Source organism: Lepisosteus platostomus, chromosome 12 (assembly GCF_059453375.1).
Source record: "Lepisosteus platostomus isolate fLepPlt1 chromosome 12, fLepPlt1.hap1, whole genome shotgun sequence".
In the NCBI taxonomy this organism is placed as follows: domain Eukaryota; kingdom Metazoa; phylum Chordata; class Actinopteri; order Semionotiformes; family Lepisosteidae; genus Lepisosteus; species Lepisosteus platostomus.
In genome coordinates, this window is record NC_142622.1 from 16,668,291 (window position 1) to 16,691,320 (window position 23,030).

General features: G+C 41.8%; 1 protein-coding gene across 1 annotated transcript in view; it reads left to right on the top strand.

Moving 5' to 3' along the window:
• jarid2a (jumonji and AT-rich interaction domain containing 2a) overlaps window positions 1–23,030 on the top strand; it is a 99,753-nt gene that overhangs the window by 16,842 nt on the left and 59,881 nt on the right. The window contains 2 exon segments of the mRNA XM_088601173.1: window positions 11,244–11,379; window positions 19,303–19,447. The gene's annotated coding sequence lies outside the window, so the exon portion shown is untranslated.

The following is a 23,030-nucleotide window of genomic DNA, read 5'->3' on the forward strand; positions in this document are numbered from 1 at the left end:
TGTAAAGTATAAGTCATGGCTGCACAGCCACTGTCCTGCAACACCAGGATTGTGTACTGTGATTTCGACTCTGACCTTTGACTGATGTGTTCAGTGCTTTGCATTTGAAATCTGTCAAAAGCATTTTTGGTTCTGGACCACAGAACGTCTGCTTCCATGCCAAACCAAAGAGATGAAAAAGAAAGTCAGATGAGTACTGGTTAATAGCTCCCAATGTTCATTGGAACAATGTGCGTTTTATTGTCTGTGGGCTCAGCTGTTTCTTCCACACGGAGCTGTGGCTTGTTGTGTGGAGGAGATTCTCTTGTGTGTTTAGCCACCTGTTGACAGTCTTAAGATTTGTTCTATCCCTACTAAGCAATCAAAACCACATGAAACGGGGGCTTTGGAGGGGGTTAAAGTGATGGAATTTTACTCTTTCCTGTGTGAGGTTTAGGATGTCTGCTGTATTTCCCCCATGAGTTCATTCAAATGAAACTTGAAGGTGTGTCTGTCTCTGAGTTCAAGAGAATATAAGCGCTATGGTTCTGCCAGTAAACCACTTCCACCATCCCTGATCTGTTCTCTGCTGTGCCTCCCATCTGTAACAGGCCAAGATGAGAAAGAGGAGTGGGATTTTTGAACCTTTGAGAGCATTGGATGAAGTTTGCTGGTAACATTTTGGACTGGCCGAAATGAGCATGGCTATAATTGTACTTGGTTGGTTGCATAGCTCCTCTGTCCTTCCTCTTTAAGAGGCTTGTGTGCCAGCATGGAGTCCGAGTTCTGCAGTAATCTCCCAGGCGGAGATAACTTTACCTCCGTCAGCTGCAGAGAACTTCTTCTCCTGCCATGTGCATTCATACCTGAATACACACCTAAACCCCAGAGGCCAGGCGGATGTCTGGAAGACCAGTGAGGCCTAACAGACTCGACAGCACTGAATTCATGGGCCTTGAGTAGCTGACTTCTGGATCTGTGAGAAAGAGGTGGTGATCAGAGCCTTGGTAACAAAGATATTGAAGTGAAATCATATTTCTGTAATACAATACTGTTGCATTCCATCACGAAACAGAAAGTTGAGGTGGACACAGAAAGGAGAAGCTATTTTTGTTTTGCGCTCAGGGAAAACATGCCTTGCACTTTCCCAAATGCCTCCAGCTGACTTCAAGTGCTTTTCATTTTGTATTTACTGAAGAACTTATGTTCCATGTTTGCAAAGGCTTAATAGTATTTTTTATTTTTGTGCAGCGTTTAACAGCCAAAATTAATACTGTAATCTTTTTAAACCCCCCTAGTTGTTGGCTTTGTTGGTTTTTAAGATACCAAATTGTTAAAATCTCTCTTGGGTTTGATTTATCCTGCAAATTGTAGAAATAGCTGTTTCATCCATTAAAATTATCCTAGCTTGGATAGAGAGGGAGGTGTACAACACCATCTGTTTTGTCTTAACTGGTGTGCTTGTACTCTTCTGTAAACTTTATTGAGCTGCTGAGAGGCCCCACACAGTGCGGTCCTGAGAGGAACTATCCAGTTTCATTAAGGATGAAAAATCAGGCGTTTTCTGTCAACAGCTCTCGCCACAAAATTGTTAACCCCTCAGTTCCCACTTCTCGTGTCAGAGTATGAGGCTCAAGGCAAGATGTGGAGGAATCTTATTTTTCTCATCAAATGTCTGTAAACATTAACTAGAACATGTCTTGGCTCTGTCCATTTTTTCGGCAAGAGAGCCCCGGGTCTGCTAGGAGCTACACTGACTTGATGCTAAAGTTTTAAAACAGGAAAGGCTCTGTAATGTACGTTACTGCTGGTATGTGTGCTGGAGATTATACGTCTCTGCAGGTAACATGAAAGTACATAACTTTTGGAAGGGAAAACGTATGCTTTTCTTCTCTATATAGGGCAAACATTAAAAATGCTTATATACAGTCTCCTCTGCTACTGATGAGTTAACCCTTAGCAAAGCTAAGTAAAGGGAATCATCCAATTACTCTTGCGTTCTTCATTGTAAGAACAGCCTTGTGCTTTTTATGGTGCTTGTTCTCATTTGTTGAGCCTGGTCTGTTTCATGATTCAGGCAGAGCCCTGATAAAATCCTTTTAAAGGGGACAGACAAATCGGCTTTTAATTAAAAAAAAGTATTTTTTGGTAGAGGTATTAAATATTCAGTTTGTGAGAAACATGGAGCTGAGTTCTATGCAATGACCCCAGATTGTGACGTGTGGTGGTGATGGAGTTAAACCACTCCTGCCTCAGGTCTCCGCTTGGCTGTCTGGACTCTTGGAAACCTCACCATGATCCATAGGACAGTGATGACAGACACCATGGAATTCCAAATCCCATGCGCTCCGCCTAGATGGGTGTGTTTCTTTGGCAGGGGGAAGTTTTTTTTATTACATGTTTGTAAATTGGAACGGAATGGGACATGCAGCTGGTATTGATTGGCGTGCACAAGTACAGAAATCCAATATCCTCCTTAGATCTTTCGGCGGCTGGTTACAGATTTGATGTAGACAGTCGGGTTGCCACTTCAGCATTGGTTTGTGTGGTAAATGTGGGGCTGTCGAGTGCTGCGCTTAATGCAGATTTGATGGTTGGGTTGAAGGAGAATTTTGTTTAGGAATTGTTTACTGTGAAACCTAGGATTGCCAGCTGTTGCGTCCATTCCTCAGCCTTCAAAGAGCTGAGAGAAGTACAACTTTTTTTTTTACTTGGGTAGTCTTTTTTTGTATCCTCAATCATTGTTCAAGCAATGCTGTATTCCAGCTTTTCCTCGCCGATACTGGGCTCTTCTGGCTCTACAGCTCATTGGGATGATGTATAGGTTGGGCTCGCTTGGCCCGCTGGTTCTATGTTCTTATTTGTTTGGCACCAGGCAAGTGAGGAAGGGAAGTTTCTCATTTTGAGTCCCCTTTTGCTTTAATTGGCCCCCTTGGAGCTCATCTGCAACTTTCCAGGATCTGCTGTTGCTTCCATCATTCAATATTGCTACTCTAGGCTCAACAAGCCTTCCATCTTAGGGTTTCGGAACGGAATTTTACTGGATTAGAAACCATTGACAGCCAAGTAACATTCCTAAGTGTTTCTTCCTTTAGGGGTGGCAGCTCCTCCTCAGGCTTTGCTTGCTGCCCCCGTAAGTGCCCTCCACCACTCTGTTGTCCTAACCTGGGCTCTCCTCTCCTCTCACAGTTGCCTCCCCCTGACATGGTGGTCTGTGCTGCTGAAAGGTGCTGCCTGTACAGTAGCACCTTCCGTGTAGAGAACTGTTGTGGGAATGCTGGCAGATTTCAGATCTCTGTCGCAACACTGACTTGAAAAGCATTACCTAAACTAATAACGTCGAAGTCTTTGTCTCTACCCCTTCTGCTTGCTTTGCATTTTATAGGATGTTTACAATTTGTCAAGATTGAAAAACAAGCAGCCCTTTTTTCACTGCTGAGGTTTGTAAAAACTCCACGTCCCCACCCCATCTTCATCCAGCATTTTTTCCAGATTGGTTCATCCATGTCATGAAATGTTTGTAGCTTCCTTTGGGTACTACACTTTTATCCTTACTTTTGAATTTTTTGGTAAGGTACTTTTTGTACCATACCTGCTGTACTGAAGAGCAGGTTTGTGTACAGTGTGCAGACTGGTGGCAGGGGAGCTCAGGAGCTCCCAGGGCATCAACTCTTAAAAACAAAACAGAATACCGAAGGGCTAGCTTGGTTTCCTTCCAGTTGATGTTTTTTTCCTTTTCAGTTTTGTATGGCAAGAGCTTTGTTGGTGGTCCAGACTCTGAAACGCACCACTGTGTACGACTCTATAACAAAGCTCTGAAGGACCTACAGTAATCTGTGTGGATTTTGTGTCTTTTGTTTAATGGCATGCATTCTCTCCAGCAGAGATCTGCGCTGCTCCATCTTGGCAATGCATGCAGATGCAGTTGGCCCAGGAATTGCTTCACTAGAAAGTTGACTTCAGTTATTTGATGTGCATATAAATAACTGAGCAGGACTTGTTTTCTATCATCTGAAAGTCAATTCTAACTGGTAAAGGGTGTGCCAATGAGGAACCTGTCCTGAAAGTGCAGCATAGAAGGCAGTACTGCATCCAGAATGTGCACAGATGCAGGAGGTAACTGGAGCACCATTGGAACATGCAGACTCCCCACAGCAGGTGTCCCAGGACAGATTCTGTCCCAGGATCCAAGAGCAGTGAGGCAGCAGTGGAACTACTATAAAATATACAGAAATTGATCAATATATACATCTGTAATTTTAAACTGAGGCACACCCAATAGATCATTTTGGTAATGTTTTTGGGCAATAGCAGAAGAACACCCATGGAAGGCAGTAGATACTGTACTAATTAAGCTACACAAAAAAACTAGAAAGGCCTAAATGTCACTTACATGTGCTGTTATGTCTGTGCCAGGGCAGTTATTTTAGATTGAGATGAATGGGTTGGATTGCATGTAGGAGCAAATATAGCCTTTTTGAGGATCAAAAGTACAGACTGTTTGCAGTGTTGCCTCATTTGGGTTCAGAAAGTGAGCTTTTGGCCAGTGTGTCCCTATAGGAGTGCCGGATCTGTGGCATTTCCATCATGGATATGATGATAAAGCAAGTCCTTTTTTGCGTGGCTTTCAGTCTTCTGACTCAAGTTATAATGTGAAAAGAGAAAATAGACTGTATTTGTGCTACAAGCACTCAAGTTTTGCCAATGATGTAATGAGATAATATGGATGGAATTTCATTCCAGGTCATAACTGGACTGATGCCATTAATGGCTTTCTCCTACATAATTTAGTTTCTAGAGGTAATGTTATTGTTACAAGGCTTTCTTTTTAAATAAATTCTGAAAAACAGTTCCTCTGTGTCAACCGGTGTTCTTAAGTTGTCACTATGCATGGTGTTGTTGGCAGAGAGGGGATTCTGCTGGATGGTCTGGCATGGGGGCCTACTATTTATGAGGGTAAGGGGTGAGGCATGATTACCGTGGCGATGAGATAGCCGGGGCCCAGTACTGGGCTATGGTTTGACTAACTTGCAGTAGATCTCCGACTCGTCCTCTTAAAAAATTGTGAAACATTCCATTCCAGTAAAGTTATTGCCCCCGATTTTATCAACTTAATACAGCGATTTATTGGCAGACAGAGCCAAGTTACACTTGGCAATCTGTCATTTAGATGCGCTGTTTAGTTTGACTTCAATATTATCTGCTTACATGTGTAATTCTTGTCGGCTTTCAAAGCTGCGCAGCTGTACATAATGCCTATCGTGTTGACAAAGCAAAAACTTTAAACAGATGGCTTTGTCTTTCTCAGAAAGGTGCAGCAGTTCTAGAATTAAACTGCAACCCTGGTTTCTCAGGCTGCAGTGTATAAAAATCATCATCAGTTTCATGTTTTCTGGTGTGATAATTGTATTGTAATGGATCACCTAGCCTGAGGTGATTCTGCAGTAGGTTGTCTAGGACTTCAGTGATCTTTGCTAGATTTTGTCACTGTCTTTGTTGAATTAACTGAATTAAAGGATAAAAAGTGAGTTATTTGTTATTTGAGCCTCTATGTACAGTAAAATGACAAGCTTAGCATTTTTATATTGTGATAGAGGTAAAGGGTCAATTCCTGGGATTGTTTAGGTCAGAATTCAAGGATTTCCTTTAATATCTAGAGTTTCTTTAATACCTTTAGTGATGTTCATAGTGGAATTAAATTTCCTCACTTTTCATAAGGAGTAAATTGAAACTCTTGGAAAGAAGAAACTTATGTTTTTAATTCCTTTTTTGTAAAGTAAACCCAGCTGCAGTTTGCGTTCTTGTTTTGATGGAAAATTATAGCACTGAGCTGAGCTGTATCTTCTCTCCTACCAAAATCATTTTCTTCAGACATATACGAGAGTCTCTCCTGTTCTCCGAGGACACTATTTTTCATAATACTTTTACACATTCTGCCAGTTGTACTGTATGATTTGAAGTCTGGAGAGAGATGGCTACTGTAAAAGGAATGTTTGTTACACACACAACAGTTCATTTTTAGGTCTGTGTGTTATAAAAACAGAATTCAGTATGTTAGAGGGTCATTTTGGCTAGCTGCCTACGTTTCAAGATGAAATCCAGACACTCATGAGTTCTAATTATAGCAGGCCTTGTGAATGCTAGTATGCATTTGTTTTTTTTTTTTGTTTTTAAAGGTACAATTGAACAAGATTTTGCAGAAAGGAACCTATTGTTTTAAAGCATTTTCGATTGTGCATGAAGCCATTTATTCTCTGCTGTATTAGAATATGTAAACAGCTGTATTTCTTAACCAGATATTTATGGTTTTGCTTTTGTTTCTAATTTGTTCATTATGGTACACTCTGGTCTCCTTGCTATGAATATTTTCATAAAGCAGCAATTCAGTTGAACAAGTTTAACATTTACACATTGAAATGTCCAATTTTTTTCACTTACGGGAGTGGGGGGGGGGGACTGTTATCTTTACTGCACAATAAGAAACCAGAGATCAATATTGTAAAATACCTGCATATTTGTTTTTGTGTTTGAAGAAACTCTCCTGTCCAAACGAAAGTTGCCTCCTCAGCCAAGACCTGCTCAGAGCTGTAGTGTACCTGAGCTCACACGGAGAGTTCATCCGACCTCTGACCTTTCCCTAAGGGCTGCCTCGCTCCCCTCCTTCCCAGATAGCTTTGCAGTAATCTGCCCATCTCCACAGTTACCGCAAGGGCAGCAGGCACTTGTGAACGTGTTTGATTTCTGGAGCTGTCGGTATGGCTCCGGTCTCATCCTTTACAACTTTGCCAAGGAGGAAACGAGAAATGCTGGGGGGAGCGGCGAGTTTTCCTGGGAAGACCCATGAAAACTGTTGGAAATCTGCCAGCCCTGTTACGTCATCAACGTTATTTTTTTTCTGAGACCATGGGCTCCGTTTTAGTGTTGTTCCTTGACTTGTTTGAGCTGCTTCATTATGATGGTCAGCGTGGTGACATTGGAGCACCCTTCCTCTTGCTTTGTGTTCTTTATACCATTTGAGAATATTTTACAAGAATTTTCATCAGATTTTTGTGTAGTGTTGGGGAAAGTTACTGTTCTAAAAATGACCCATTAGGTTTAATTTTATAGGGGCTGCTTTTTTCAGGTTGTTCAAAGGAGGTAAAGTATAGACTACATGACCATATCTGGCTTATTGAAGTTTTCACCCTCAGTTTCTTACCTTTTTAAAAAGTCATCTTACGTTTTTGTGGGGTTGATTTAAAGGTTTGATCAATATCCTCTCAAGACTGCAGTGTAGGCAATAAATGAAGGCTTTAGAACGGTTTCTTAAATGTTTTTGTTTTGAGAGGCATTAGATTAGGCTGCTGGGCTGAATTTAAAAACGTGGTCCTGCCATGAAATTGACATTTGTTTGACTTTTTAAAAAATAGTCAGGTAAACAGCTTGAACTGCAAAACATGAATCCTTGTTAGTTACTTAATATTATTCTGGCTAAGGCTTTTTTGTTTTTCTAATTTTGGCCCATCTGAAGAAGTGTAGCCTTGAGATCTTTTCCCTTTTTGCCCCAGTTCTTTAAATGTCTTGGTACCATATTGATTTTATTTTATTTTTTCTGCCCCTGCAAGACTGTTGGCAGAAGTAGCTGTTCCCTCTCTCATCTTGCAGGGCTAGATGCGCTTATTAAATGCAGCGCATGCTGACAGAATGCTGCCATTAATTCAGCCATCGGCAGCTTTTATGAGTGAAATGATTTAATGGCTTCAGCTCAACTTGGATTTTTGTTACTGTTCTCATTGAACCCTGGATCTGTGCATTAATTACGGGGTTCATTTCTGATTTGCGGAAGGTAGGGCAGGGATGGGGGGGGGTGGCTTATCGCAATGACGTTGGTGTTCAAAATGTGCACGCTCGAGTGTAAAGCTTTTCTGTAGAGTCCCCCCGGATTGTCATCTGACTTGTGCGTACAGCTGAGTTCTCCGTAACACTAGGCTGCTCTGGCAAACAACAAAGGGTCCCTGTGCTAATTAACACGGCCTTCTGGGAAATGGATGTGCTGCCAGTCCGCCCGTGCTGTGCTGCGTGAGTCCTGGGCGCACAGAACGGAGATCTGAGCAGAGCTGAACCAACGTCTCGTCTCCAAAGAGACCTGGCATCAGTTTGTTGTACTCTGAAAGAGCTGTCTGATGCCTATTTGAGAAATGTCGCTTGACAGAAGAGGTCTTGTGTGTGGGTTTAGTAATTGTGTATTGTTTAAAAATATATTCCTAATTGCTGTGGACCAATATGTTTGAAAAATCTACCAGAAACGTAAACGAATAAGGCAATATAATCTACGTGCTGTGTGTGTGTAATTGAAGCAGACTATCTGGTTTGGTAAATGCTGATCTGAGCTTCAGACAGCACTGGATAGATTGCACAGAACTGGTGTATCCTTCTGGAAGTTTCCATGAGGCAGCAGTGCAAGCTCCATTAGAGGTCCGTTCACTGTTAATGAATTTCAATGTTCAGAAGTCCAATACCGCTGAAAAGACAGATGGCATACAACTACTGCAGTTTTTTATTAATAAATACAAATTTAAGATGACGGCAGTGCCACTACTTTGTAATGGGATTGGAAGGGTCTTGTTAGTGGATTCGCTATTCTGAAACATCATCCTCTCTGTTTCAAGTGGCGTGTTTTACATTTACTATGAACTATGGGAATGTGAATATTAATTAGCCTGGTTTCACAACACTTGGCTTCGTCCCCAATAAATGCTTCATAATTTGGTATTCAAAGAAGCTTGCGAAACCATTTGTATTTTCTTTAGAAAGCAAATGTGTGTATTCTGTCACAATAGTCTGTTCCTCTGAAGATCTTTTCACGTTTTAGCCCCTTGATTGCTTCTTCATAAACTCATTTAATGTGAACATTTTTTGAAGATTTTGTGAGCCCACTTAACCTCATTTGAGAGGTAATAAGAGAATAGCTACCTCACAGGGTGGACAGTTCCAGATCTGTTGTTTATTTCCACACCTAAAGAAGAAACGTTTAAACTGAAGTGAGTTCAGTGTGTGGGCCCTGTGCTGTGGCCTACAAATTCTTTCTATATCTGTGAGGATAATGAGCTGCTGATAAGTTGCTCGGTATTTTTTTTTATGTGGTGTCAAATGAGGGGAAGGGAAGGCGAACAGGGGTGGCTGGATCTGAGGAAACAGCTTTTTGGCTGATTGCCGAACTCTGTAGAAAACTTTCCAGCAAACTCCTAGTCAGCTCACAGGGTTCAAAGGGGGGAGCGTTCAGTACAGTAGCACGTGTAACACAAGTCAATAATACCCCTTCGCTGTGGGGGTTGGCTCAGCGCCAGGCCACAAAGAATAAAACAAGAATAGCTCCTCTTTAATTGGCAGTCCTTACCTGGAACACAGACGCACTGCACACACGGGCCCCAGTCTGGACTCTTCGCCATCTCTCCCAAGCAGGGCAGTAATCAGGGCTCGGGGCATCTTTCGGCAGCCTTTTGGTTCTTTGAGAGAGAACACAGACTCCTTCAAGTGTTGAAATGTTTCTTTTAGCTTTTGTCATTGTCAACGGTGCATGGTCCTTAATACTTATTTACATGTATTGAAAGAAACTTGTGATTAACTGTTCAATAAACTGTATAAATCTAGGCTGTATCTATAGCTGGATTGCCAGAAAATTAGATTTCGAGCCTGCGATGGAGTTCTGTTTTTGTTTGATGCTTTCTACACACCGTAAATAAGTAAGTCAGGCAGTATTGCCAAGCAACGGTGCGCCGGCATTTTTTTTCAAGCTCGCTCTTCCCTGTCAGCCATGCTGTTTACCTGTCAGCGTCGTCAAACTAGGGGCTAAAAACTTCCTTTTGTTTTCTCGCCCGGCTGCAATACTTGGTTGGGTTCCCAAGGCTGGGTTTCCATCATGGCTGTAACAGAGGCTCAATGTCTTGGGTGCATTTCGCCCAGCTTGCAGGAGAGGGGAGCACGTCCAAGCAATGTGTCCATCGTGAACAGTCAGTTGCCGTCTCGAATGCTCCATTGTTCTCCAAGAAGCCTTTCCAGAGGCCTTTAAAACACTGCTGTTTTCCCCCCTGAATTGTACCCTATGCAAATTTGTCTGGTCCTCTCCCTTGGCGGTGCAGAGTTTTTTCTGTTGCCACTTGCAATAGTCCTTCCTAGACTTTGTTTGCTTGTGGTTTTGTGCGAGAGAGGCGCTGTAACAGGTTCTTAATCAATTCAGGAGAGCAACAAACATGTTATCTTTTTTTAAATAAGGCAGATTTAAGGAGCTGCTTTTGGAACTGTTGTGGATTTACAGCAGCTGAACCAATCAGCACTGAAAAATCTTGACTTGAACTGCTTTGTACCTTCAGAGATGTTCTGCACTACCAACATCTTGTACTGAAAAAAAAAGGTCACAATCAGCTGGAAAATCTCTAGAATTCCAGAATGTTTCAGTTCAGAGAGGGCTGCACTTGGTTTACATTTACCTCCTGGACACTTTAAGATGGTGATCATATAAAAAGATCTGGTGTGTTCCACCTCAGTCCATTTTCAAGCAAATCTGATATTTCATGCTGTAATATCAAAGCTTGTAATATAAAATCCCAGGTAAATTTGACTGCTGCTGATGTGAATGCATTATTCAGTTTATCATTAGTAAGTTTTAGACCTTTAAATATGGGAAGTTAGACAGATGGTTGATTTCTCACTACCCTGTTATTTTAAAAGTTCAAATACATTTGACCATACATTATCAATTCAGATGAAGCCTGTCCTATATTCGAATAGCAGTTATGTTGAAGAGTGCAGTGCTGTGATGGAGACAGTGAATTGCAACACAGTGCTGAGAATTGCCTTCCCTCATTCCAGCATGTTCTAAAACATTTTTTTTTATTCAGGTTTACATTTGTTCTACGGTGTGAGAAATCGGTTCCCTAAGCCCAGGTAAGGACTGGTGCGGACACCAGTCCGTGGTGTCCCTGCGAGTGCAGTGTACCAGGAAGCCGTGGAGATCAGTGTTCTTGCAGTTTCAGACCAAGGCCACAAGAGGGCGATACTTTGTACCAGCGAGTACAAATTCCTGGTTTCAGCATGTCAAGTTTGACAGATTTGATACAGGAACTGTTGGTGACGGGGGTGGGAATTTTCCTTTGCTGCAGCAGATGTAAAAAAATTCTCCAGAATCAGTGTTGTCAGTTTTATTTGGGAGCGACTGCTCTGCTAACGCGTGCGACTGTCTGAGCTACGGCCTCGTTAACCAGGCGCCCTTTTCCCTGTTCCTGCAGGACGACAGCGATGGGATTCCCTGGTCTGAGGAGCGAGTGGTGCGCAAGGTGCTGTACCTGTCTCTGAAGGAGTTCAAGAGCGCACAGAAAAGGCAACTGGGAGACGGGATTGGAGGCAGACCCAAAACCGCAAATGGTGAGTAACAGGGTGCTTGCACTCCTAGAACTCTTTGGTGCTGGCTGACTCGTTAGTCAGTCCCTCAGCTTCACGTTCGTTAGCTACTCTTTATCCATTTGCTTGCCTCAGCAGTGGCTGGTTTTGAATGATCCAGAATAGATGAAGGAGTGATGAGCACGAGGGTGCGGGACTTAGCAGATCTGAGGATAACGTTCCTTTGATCGGAGTTTGGGGATTGCATTTCATTAATCGTGTCCACGAGAAACTGCTGATCGGCCAAAAGCATGGCTGCATGAGCGCAATTTACTGATCTTAGTAGCAAATGCATGTTGCTGAATGCTGTTGCATTAGGAAATGTGCTTTCTCATTACACTGTTAAATGCTGAGTATTGAAATATTTTTTTGAAAAGACGAGCACTATTCTGTATATAAAGAACTAACTTGTAAGTGTAACAGGCTCTAGTTCAAATATGGTCTCGTTTTATATAGCTTCTGTCCCAGCAATGATGTTTCTGTATGCTGCCAGTGTAACGTGTGCTTCTGGTGCATTCCGAATATTATTAGATGTATTTGAGATCATAGTTTGTATTATTTAGAGATGCAGTTAGACACTGATTTCCCCATGAGCAGAAAGCTGGTGACCATGCTGCATTCAAAAATAACTATGCCATGATCCAAAAGCAAGGTGCTTTGTATAGAGGTTTTCTTCATGGCTCAAACTCCTTTCTCAAGTGGCAAATTGGGGAGATTGAAAATATTTTTGCATTTTCAAGGTGTGGTGAATATTTACTGTAGTTGTAGAATCAATATTTGTTCCAGCACTGTTGTTGTGGGTTTTGCTTTGGAAACAGGAAGTATTGGAATTGATATTCTCTAAATCTTCCCTGAATGTTATCTAGGCCTCTGACAACTGACTGTGTACATATAGCAGGAAGAACTTCAAACCAAATTCCTTCTATTGTTGGCTGAAGGGAACAGTTCCAAGACGGGAACAGGGAAACTCCACAGCCCTTCCACTTTCTCTCAGACTACTTGAAGGATGACAGGATAACACCTGGTGCTTTGTGGTTCATTTTGTCTCCGAGTAATTTATTTTGGAGGCCTATTCATTATCATTTGTAGTTGTGAATTCTGGTTTCTGCAACAGGGAATGTGAAGAAGCGGGAGGTTGGTGTTCCTTTACAATGATGCATTAAAAAAACTTTAACATGGAAGTCATGAAGGTACGATGGACCTTATTTAGATAAAATGGCACATAAGTAGTATTTTGCCATGAGAAGTACTTTAAAAGCAGATATGATTGTATACTATTGTATACTATTTCCTTTCATGCTGTTCTTTGTGTTTTTTTTAATCTGTAAGTGGATTTTGTTGAAAATTAATAATCAAATAAAAAACAGTAAGATTCCTAATATATGCATTTGGGGTTTGGCAGGTGAAAGTTTTATGAACATTGGGCAAGTCCAGAATCCTTCATGTAAACGTAAGATGTTAAAACCCTGCTTTGCATTCACATTCAGTTACATACCACAGTACCACTGTGCATCTTAATAGCGACCACTGCCGTAAACAGGAATATTCTATACGTATTTGAGTGGGTGCCTTGAGGAGATCCAAAACAGGCAGCGTGAAAGTGAGGACGTGATAGCGTGGTTCAGTGTTTGCCTGTGGAGAGAACTCAGGAAGAATAAATTGGCACTGTTTGACACTACAACTCAATGCACAGTCGACAAAGATAGCGAACCCCAGACAGCCTCAGATCAAGTTCTTTTCTGTCAGAACAAGGGATGAGAGCACATGAGAAGTTCCTGACTGTAGGCTTTAAGAAAGTTGAAAGAGATTGGGGATTAAGGGAGAAGTTGAGAGGAGAGTTATTGTTCTTATCTTCTTCCTACACTTTTACCTTTTTTTTTTTTTGCTTGGTACAGCTGGGGGTTGACTAGTGATGATAACAGATAGTGAATAAGGTACTTTTCAGGAAGTGTGCAGTGAGTTTCCTGTCATTCATCTTTTGCCTTTTAACATTGGTTTGGACCAGATCAAATCTCCTGGTTAATTGCAGGTTGTCAGCTGAGCTATTTGCTTTTTGGCCCGGTTGCCTAGATTTGCCATCAGTCAAATTTTTAAACTAGTTTTAAACTAGTACTTTGGTTACTGGGTTTTGCCTTTTAAAACCCCTATAAAAACGGGACACTATAAAGTACTGTCTAAAACATAAAGTACGCTAGATACACGCAGTATCTGAAGGGCAGCAGTTTTATCTTTGGTGATGCCAAGGAGTCAGATTTTGTTGTCCTGGAGTCAGACTGAAATTCACACTCTACCATTTGAGGGGTCACAGTGATGGATCTTGCATCACTATGGTAACTTCGTTTTAGGAGAATAATTGCAAATTGGATGAAGACCCATTCCCTGACTTGCTCCTATTGAGCGTTTAGCAAATTCTATTAATATTGTTGGGGTTGCCGTTAGTTTGGCTGTGATGTTGCATGCATGCAATTGATATAGGCAGATTGCTGCACAGGCTGCATTGATGCAGTCTGCATGCACATGTTGTGCACTTATTCTGAAAGCACTCTCCTGATTTTCATTGATTCTGGTTTTCCCTTACTAATTGAGAAACGCGGAGAAACGGGAAACATTCTTCTCATGGTACAGACGCTCATGGGCCCGCTTTGAGGCTTCTGTCCCTTAAAGCTTTACGTGCTGATGCGCTGCAAAGCTGTGTGCTTTCTTGCTGGACTGCCACAAAATACATAGAATCCAAAAGAATAGAAAACCCCTCCTTTCCTTGAGTACACCCCCCCACACCTCCTTGTTCCCATCAAATTGTCAATTGCAGCTCTCCCAGATCCCACTGCTTTTCCATCTTCATAAGTTCACAAGCCACTAAGCACATTATTAACCAAATGACAATATGCGCTTTGAATCCGTCCTCAGCCAAGCTGTTTCGCAAGCCCCTCTCTTCCCACACGGAAGGTTTAATTTCATATTGATTGTGCTCTTACTTTACCCAGCTAGGATTCGCTTGTTCTGCTTGCACTCACACTGCATGTTCTTCAAATTGCATTACTCTCCCAGCAGGAAAGAGCCTCTTTCCCTTGCCTGTAGAGACAACGCGTCATCTGCTTCTGATCGCCAGCCGGGTGCCTTGGCTGTTGCAGGGCCAGCATCTGCACCTGGAGAGACTGGCACAGGGGCACTGTTGCAGGTCAAAGCAAAACTGAGCTCCGTCACCAAACGCAACATGTGAACTCGCTGCTGGAGGGATTTATTTGACTTGTACTTGTGCCCTGAGGAAGTCTGCTGTCAAGCAGTGGGTTTGTAGTTTCCCAAGGCCTGATAAATAAAACCCTCCAACAGGCAGAGCAGATATTAAGAGGGTCAGCATTTACTTAATGGAGGCCTGCTTGTTGGAAATGTAGTACAGTAAATTCTCAGTGGGCCACAGGCCTGCAGCGTGGCCTAATGGCAGAGACCCAGCCTCCTACCGTTGCACTGCAGCCAAGAGACCACACAAAGATAAAATGTTCGGTTCCTGAGAATGTAAAGTATGCTTTCAAACGGATGGCCTTTACCAGTGTTTATGGTAGGAGGACTTTTTTTTTTTATTAGTCTTGAGCAAAAAGAAAAGGAATTTCAGCTTGATAATGTCACAAGAGGTTAACACTTGATAGACAAATGCTTTCAGACTCTATACCGAGCAAGATTAAGTACAGAACAAAGGATGTCCTTGGCAGTTGATTTCAAGGATTTAAGATTATGGGAGCCGTTAGAAGGAAAAGATTGTCAAATAGTATTGTAAGTGTAAAAGTAAAATCCGCAATAAAATATTGTTGTATTGATTTGAGGTCCCAGCCTCCTATATTTGTCTTTAACAAGGTAGAGCAAGTTAGTGATGTACAGTAGGTATTGGGATTATATGCTGTGTGGAGTTAAGTCTTCTACCTCACTGAGATTTGTGGTTTTGTTAACAGATCATCTGCAAATGCTACCATATCCTTGCACACTCATTTAATGGTTTCTAAACACGTGGAGTCCGTTATTAGAATATTTTGTTTCCGAGTTGTAAAAAATCTGAAATGTCTGGTGTACCGTTTCCTGTGTTTTCACTAAACCCACAACAGTAGCATGTGCAGCTTGCAACAGGAGACCTTCATATTTACTTTCTTTACTTTGCTTTTTTTTTTTGCTTGTGCCCAGCCATGTTGTGAAAATTGCTCGTCACTACCGCACTACACATGTGGCAACGATGACATCATTCTTTCTTCCCAGTCAGGTCAGGTTATCCCCATGATTGATGGCAAGTTACCATTCTGAAAAATGCAGTGCCCTTTTCTGTAGGGTAAAGGTTGATTTCCCTATCCTGAAAATGGAGTTTGTCACCCTGCTGTTCAGCAGAGTCCACATTCACTGATCCTTCCAAGGAGGATCAGTGAATTTAATAATAGCAACATTTTCACAGAAATGGTATTTCAGATCGCACTGTAGATTTTCGCCTACAACTGAAAATTCAGCTCAGAACTGCTTTCAGCATGCTGTCGAAGACAAATTCTAACATCCTCTGACAATGAGGCTCACTGGCTTGTATGTAATATATTGTTTAAGTTAATAAGCATTCATTAAGCTTAGAAGAGACATCATTGTCAAATATGTTTAGTTTAATAAACAGTGTTTCACTCGATAAATTATAGGGCTTTCATATCTAGTTCATTTGGGAAAATCAGATTGGGATTTCATTCTGAAACGCTCACATGCCCCAATTTTTCTTCTCCATTGCTTACACGTCAGAATATTTCAAACATTTAAATCCACGCAGTTTTTCTAGCTGTCTTTTCTGGGACTTCCCTGCTGTATCCTAAAAATTCTAGTATTTCCCCATTTGTGATGACCTCTATATGAGGCTAGCAGTGCAGAATATAAAACACAGATCTACCCATTTGTACTTGTCTATGCCCTAGGCTCTAAAGTGTTGAAGAGGTTGCTTTTAAAGACTTTTTAGTCCATTTCAGTCCAACTTTTTTCCCCCTTTATTTGACATCAGTCATTTTTTTAGAACACAAATTAGAAATGGTATAGGGGATAATTTAAACAACCATTTAACTTGAATTTAGTTTAACTTGGCTTTTTTGTAAAGATTCATAGCATCGGTGGGATTTAGGACAAAAATGTTTTTGTGCCCTTTTTTAAGCGACTGACCTCTGTAAGGGGATGTTTCGGCAAAAGTATGTAAAGAAGCTATTCTGAGAATTAAATATAATACCAACTTATTTAGATATCATGGAAATTGTATTGTAGCAGGTCCACTGACATTCATTAAACACACATGATCTAGACAAGTTCATTACGTTGGTTTAGCATTGGTCTGGTCACAAAGTGATCAGCAAGGGGTTGACAAAAGCTACAGGCCAGTAACTTGCGGCCGCTACTGAAAGCAACACAAGTACATCACCTGGTTGCAGGTGCTGCCTCTTTGCATTCTGTCCCCTTCTTCTCTAGAGTCAGGACTAGTATATGTCTGTTCACTGGTCTGCAAGACCTAGATGTCTCAGTCAAGCGTTGAATAGCTCTCAAGTCAGCCACAGCATACCTACTCTCTCAAGTAAGTTGTTGCACAACATGAGGATGCACACAGTGTTGGTGGAATGTTGTCATGTCACAGTGAGCTTGCAGGGAAGAGAACAAGAGAGGTCCAAGGACTTGATCAGTGTAGTGGCATGCATGTAGGTGGCCATCAATCAATACTTCTGCCCTGGCCACCACATTTGGATCTCCTCCTTCACCTCAGCTGATAACCCATTTCTGCATCCTTTCCAAGAGAAATGGGTTGATTTTTGTTTATCGATGGAGATTCAAATGAAGCTGTTGCATGCTATATGTACTCTGGTAATTGTAGGAAATGAGAAGCAAGTCTGGATTGCATATAATCCAGCCGAATTAGGTCCTTTTATGTGCAGACCCTAGTGCGATGATTTTCACTTCGCTCGTCTTTGAGGAGTCGTACTGGAGTGCCCTCTCTCATGCCAAGACCCATTTTTAAATTGAACCCTATTTGTGCAGATGTGAGACTTTTTTTTTGGAGCCTGCCAAAACGAATTATACTCGGATACCAGTTGAAGATTTGGATAAAAGCTCTTTGTTGATCTGGGTGGCTAGTACTTTTATGCCTGTGGCTGTAGTAGGCATGTCGCAGATATGCACTAAACAGTGTTTTGTGCTGTGATCTGAGGCTGGTACCAACAGATGCTACGGAGAACTGAGCAGAGTGCATATCCAGAGCAAACGAAGAACTGTCTCCAAAGAACAAAATAAAAACATGTACGAAAGATGTATTTCGTAATTCTGTAACACTCTGCCTGACGACCCCTTTAGGAGTGTTATTACTCAGCAGCGATTATGTTGAAAATGGCCGTGGAGTTAATTAAACCCTATATAATAACTTTTTTTTTTAGTTAATTTTCCCGTTTTGTATTATTCAATCATGACAGCCATGGTCATTACCCAGGATTCACTAATGGACAGCATTTGGTGTTCTGCACATAGCCGGTAGCCCTCTCGAGAACAGGAAGGAAACAAGACTGAGGCGACCGGCTTAGTTAAACACGCATTAATCTGATTAGGGGCCTGAAGGACACGCAGTGGAGAAACCACCATAATAATTCATGGATCGGTCCTCAGTGGAGCTTGGAAAACGTTTGGCTGCGTTTCTCTCCGAGCTGCTCATGTGAAACCAATTTGTGTAAAACAATGGTGAAGAATGTAAGCAAAAAGAAAATCCCTCTTTACTCCGTTTTACACAGTGGGAATGACTAAGAAATGACATTACATGTGGTGGTTATATCACCATGAAAATGACTGGCACAGAAACAAGATCTAAATGTTTTTTAGTTTAGTTTTAGCTGCTTTGTTTAATCTAGCCATAGCTTTTTTTTTTGGGACCTGCTTAAACATTTGAGCTGCTTGTTTCAAGCAGTTGTTGCCGACTTGTTGGTTTTTGTTTTAGGTGGGGAAGAATTCATTCTTTTCAATTGAATATTTTCTCCTTCATCGACCCTTTATCATTTTATTGTTGTCATATGTACGTCTTACCTGCTGTTGAAAGTGTTTTTGGAAGTTTTACGTACATGGAAAAGCTGAAGCAATCGTGATCTGTGTGGAACTTGCACACTTGGCTACATGAGCAGTATTCTGTGCTTCGCGGGGGCTGACGATCAAAGACCCCTGGGGAGGTAGCAGGGGTGTACCTGATAGTGACTCATGGTCATGTGGTCTATAGCCAACCAGTTATCAAGTCAGGGCCTGCCCTGTTATCCTGCCACGGGCTTGTTTTTAAATGCCTTGGAGATGCTTTTGTGTTCTGTCCTCTTAAATTGAATCAGGTTTGAAATTAATTAAGAGGGTGGGACACAAAAGTACCTAAACTAGAATTTAATGTCTAATGCGTGTGTGCCTTGTGTTCATGTCAGTCTTGAGGTGCGTGGACACTGCTTGTCACACAACCCTAGGGTTGCATTTGTTTTGTGACTTGTGGCTCTTAGATTTGTCTGCCTTTTATAATTGTCACCCTAGCAGCACATAGGCAACAGGGTGTATGTGTGTATCTTTTATCGATCTTAATCAGGTCTGAAATTAGTGCAAAAAGCTATCATTCTGCTAATTGGGATGCAGGTTTTACAGCTCAGTAGATTTCAAGCTGGACCTTTTCCAAGATCCGAGTAAAAAAAATGAACATTTAACAGAGACCTCAGTGATGTATGTTTGTTTTGTTTTTTTCCATTAACACGAATATGAGCTCCTCCGCCAGATGCGTTTTAAACCTGACAGCGAGTTTGTGCTTTGGGCTAACTTAGGGCCTAGAAAAGGTCTTTCTTTCCTGGAGGCATCGCCGACCAGATGTTTGTTTCCGCTGCCTGAAATAAGGTCTCACTTCTGGGCTTCCAGGTTCGCTAGCGAATGGCCAGCTGAACGGATCAGGACCCAAAGGAAGCCCATTGACGGGAAGCGATAAGGAAGATGGGTCTCGGGGGTCATCCCAAAGTACTGATGGCAGCAGCGACTACTCGGAAGACGGCCCGGTCCGAAAGAGGTGAGTTCCAGCCCCTTGGCCGGTTGGGAGGTGGGGGGTGGATTACAGGGTTTGTGCAGAACATTGCTTTGTTTTAAATGGATGTGAATCACTCCAAGTTTCTGCGTGTGCCTCAGAGTTGTATACAAGTTGTAGGGTTGTATACTTGGTGACTTTGGCATGACCTTCGACCTAAGCTTTGACATCAGCACACACAGTGAGTACAGTTTGACTACAGTCTGACAGCACTCAGTGGATCTATGCATCTGCAGATCAGCTTTAATGTGTAAGCATTGATAGGATTAGTTTCTATTCCATCGTGCTTCGGGAAAAAGTCTCTGCATTCCTGAGCCTGCTTCATCGATCTGTACGTCTCCATGTAAAAGCAAATTGCTCATAAAATAGCCTTTTAAATGTACATAATAGGCTTTTGTGGAAAATGCAATTCATAATTGGTACTAATTTGTAAATTGTTGTGTATACAAATGCCTAGCTTTAGCGATTTATCAGTGGTTCCTGAGATGTTTCATATTTAAAATTAATAATTCAGCAAGACGCGACTCCTTCAAATACAAACAGCAGTTAGGCCTAACCTAGGTGGCATGGTTTGTTGCAGTAGTTTGTAATTCTGTAAATCTTTAATACATTTGAAGAAAAATTAATGGTCTTGGGAAGACTGTAGTAGCCAAAATCCTAGATAAACAAGCATCGAAAAAGACGTAAAAAAATGTGTGCACCTTTTTAGCTAAAGAGATTATTTTAATAGTTGCTTTGTTAGGTTTAAAACTTAGTTTTGCTCTTTAATTGATCTTTATGGTTATTAGGGGCGGGAAAACAAATCCTCAGTTTGAAGAAGAGCCTGAATCCAGTTTTCTACAGCAAAGCTGTGTTTTGAACTAGATCAACACAGAGGCTTGAAGTTTATGCAAACGTATGTCTGAAGTATAGCAGTTTTCACCGGCCTTGGCTCTTGAGATTTCATAACTCCCTGGATCCTTTCAAAGCCTGTCTGTGCTCAAGAAGGGTAGCTTATGATAGGAGGCATGCCTGAGCCAACTCCAATGCACTGCTTTCATGATCGTGGATGGGGAATGTGGAAGGTCTGTATTCCAGTGGACCAATCTTCAGAAGAAAGCATTTTCCCCCCCAAAACATTAAATGGTTTGGCTGGTGCATCCATGTTCTTTATTTAGGATAATCCTTTTCCCTCCCTCTTGAAAAAGCTAAAAATATGCCCGTCTTGTGTTTGTCTGTGACCAGTTTTCCCAGCCTAAACATGCATGTAGCTGTTTTTTCTCAAATGACTGCCGTTTGAATAGCGAAGAATGTACGAAATCCATTCCCATGAAAGTACTGCATGGTGAACAGCAAGGGTTGTGTATTGTGAATCAAATATACAAAAGTGCTACAAATACACTAGAAAAGTGTTTTTCTTGTGAAAGTTGTGCAGTAGTTAGCCTTGGCGCCCTCTGATGAAGGGTTATAATGAGAAGGAAATGAAAGTGTCAAGGCTGCCAGAGGGACACAATGGACAAGTTCAGAATAATGATTTTTCTGGTCTCCTTTCAGTCTTTATTGGTTCTTGTCTGGATCATCCTCAGACTGTTTTGCTCCCAATATTTTGGCCTGTGAATAATAATCATCAGCACAAATTGTGCAAGACCAACCCAGAAGTCGGAGAACCTGAAATGGGTCAAATTATATACAAGTGGAGCCATGTTTAAAGTTCGGGTATGTCCTCACCACAATTAGTACTTCTCTAACGCTGAGGGCTTTTGGCTAGGGACGATTTGTGGCTGAATATGCCTTTAAACTTGGGTTTTCCTACAGGATGAATCCAGCAACACAAATCTAGGCTTTTAATGTGACGTCTCCTTACGTGTATTTTACCTATATCTTTTATTTCACTTCACCCAGCCAAAAAGTGCTCCAATTGTATCCTGTCTGTTCATTCAGATAGGTTTAAAAGCAGGACAAGTAACATGTCCGGTTGTAAACAGGACAGAGTTATCAGTTATGGTGTGGCAAAGGTTTGTTGAATCAAACAAATAAGGAGGAACTTTCCTTAAGAAATGCCAGTGGGGCAGAAGCAAAGATATCATTAAGTGAAGCTGCAGTATTACGTTTTTCTGAAAAGAAAAAACACAATTATCTCTTCAAAGGGAAGGCTTCCTGTATTACACATGAAAAATAAGTATATAATGTCCACACCCCTGTCCAGAGGGAAGAGTTGCCTGGTCTACCAGCACCACTTACAACAGTGACCTGGAGTTCCTCAGGTCTCCCATCCCAGTTCCATCCAGGCCCGCCTTGACTGCAGGGTGGTAACAGTGGAGTTATATGCGTGTTTTATATATATTGAAACCTACTACCTGCGTTGCTTTAATGTTTTCCACTAAAAAGACCTAAGCAATAATCAAAGTTAGTCATATCCACTTGAGGAGTGACTCATTGTAACTTAAATCAGGTTTCTTCTGCAACGCTCTTCTGCTTTCACAACTGGTTATGAAAGCAACCCCACTTCTGCAGTCCACAGCTTAGCGTGAGACTGACTGTCACAGGTAGCCAAGCCTGATCCTGCGGTTAACTGATTTAACGTGACAGGAATGCTCTGGCGGTGGTTTGTTGCTTTAACCCCTTTATCAGTTTAGCCAGACTATTATTCCCCTTCTGCTGGGGGAGGCGGAGTGTCAGGTGAGTCTGCGAGGAGAGAGAGTTTCGTCTGGCACTGTACGAGAGAAAGAGAGAGAGAAGGGGTTGTTGGGGAACAGGTGGCGGACCTTGGCACGGAGTCGCACAACGCGGCACCCGGCTTGACGTCTGTCGCCACATGGGGTGGGCATGCGTGGCCTCTAGAGATCAGCATGCTCAGCCTTGAAAAATACAAGTGAAAAAATACGCAAACAATAAAAGCATCCTGTGGTGCCAGATAGTAATTGACTGCAGATCTGTTTTTGTTTTCAGTGGATGGGGTTGAATGTGGATGTGAGCTGTGAATAGGCCCTAGAGAGCAGTGCTGGTTGATTAATTCTATTGTTTTGAAGGCTGTATCCTTTCATCTCTGCCACAATCTTCATTATGTACAGTCCTAGTTTTCTTGGTTGTCATCATATCTTATTGGCCTTTTCCTAACTCTTATTACACTTGAGTACAGTTTTGCTTTTTTTGTCCGGAGGTAAAGACTGGCCACTGCCCCTGGATAGGGTAACAAAGTACAGTCCTCATTATAGGTAGGGAAACAACAGTGAACTGTGCCGTCAGAACGTTACTACAGGTAAATATGAAAATACACAATATTTGTAAAGTCCTCCAGTAATCCGAGAGGAGACTCTGTAGCTAAATTAAAATGTTCCCCCTAGGGGATAAAGTTTGGATTTGGATTGAATTTTCTAAATGGCGATTCTGTTTTTCCTTCTTCTTTTGCTTGTCTGTGATCTTGTCTGCATACCACGTGACTTTCTAAATGATGTTGGATGCAGGGTTAAAGATAACATTCTTCAGTTCAGGAAACACCAGTGCCCTTTTCTGGGCAGTGACACTAGCCTGGCCACCCGAGATAACGGTACTCCGTTACTTCTTTTCAAAACATGCCATCTTTGCAGAT